Source organism: Elephantulus edwardii, unplaced genomic scaffold, assembly GCF_000299155.1.
Source record: "Elephantulus edwardii isolate Elephantulus edwardi_28Jun2011 unplaced genomic scaffold, EleEdw1.0 scaffold00093, whole genome shotgun sequence".
NCBI classification, from domain to species: domain Eukaryota; kingdom Metazoa; phylum Chordata; class Mammalia; order Macroscelidea; family Macroscelididae; genus Elephantulus; species Elephantulus edwardii.
In genome coordinates this window covers 6,615,472-6,616,302 of record NW_006399843.1, presented here as the reverse complement: position 1 = coordinate 6,616,302, position 831 = coordinate 6,615,472, and positions in this window count along the sequence as shown.

The window sequence follows — 831 nt, the reverse complement described above, 5'->3', positions numbered from 1 at the left end:
ATACTCTTCTCCAGCACCACAGCTCAAAGGCATCAATTCTCCTTCTATCCTCCTTAGTCATTGTCCAACTCTCTGATGCATAACAAGTGATTGAAAAGACCATGGCCTTTATCAGACGCACCTTAATCTCCAGAGACACACCATTGCTCTTGAGTACTTTAGAGTAAAATAAATCAGGGCTTGGAGCCGCTTCTCTTATCAAATACTCAGCAACAACAGAATCCAAAGTTTTTCTGATGCCCTAGGTTGGCTTTTGGTCTCTGGAGCTCTCTCTATTGCATATATTGACAAATACACACATGTGCACACATGCATCATCTAGTGCCCTCTCTTTCTCTTTTTAGTCTCCTGAGCCTCCAGAAGATCTCTTCAAATTGTCCTCTTTGTTTTGTTAAAATTAACTGCCCAGATGGCTTGACAACACTCTAAGGTAGAAAGAATAGTATTAAATCTCAGCAAAGATCACACACACATACATCTCAAAAGCCATCTCATAAAATAGTTATCCTTACTGTATGATAATGCAGGGTGATATTTCCTGTGTGTTCTATTTTATTCCATTCCATTTTAAAAGTATCTGTCATGCTCAAGTAAAAATAACTATATTATACTCTAAATCGCTGCAGCATCTATATTTTAAAAGCTCTTACTGTTTCATGTCTCCCCCTCCCACCACAGCCAAAAGACCCACGAGAGTACTGCACCTGTGGATGAAAATCTTCACCATCATATTCACACAGGCTGTCAAAAAATAAAGCCATCCAGAGAGTTTCTCTAGTCAATGCAGTCTTTGCATTGATTTCAGGGCTAGAGTTTCCCTATAAGCTTCGT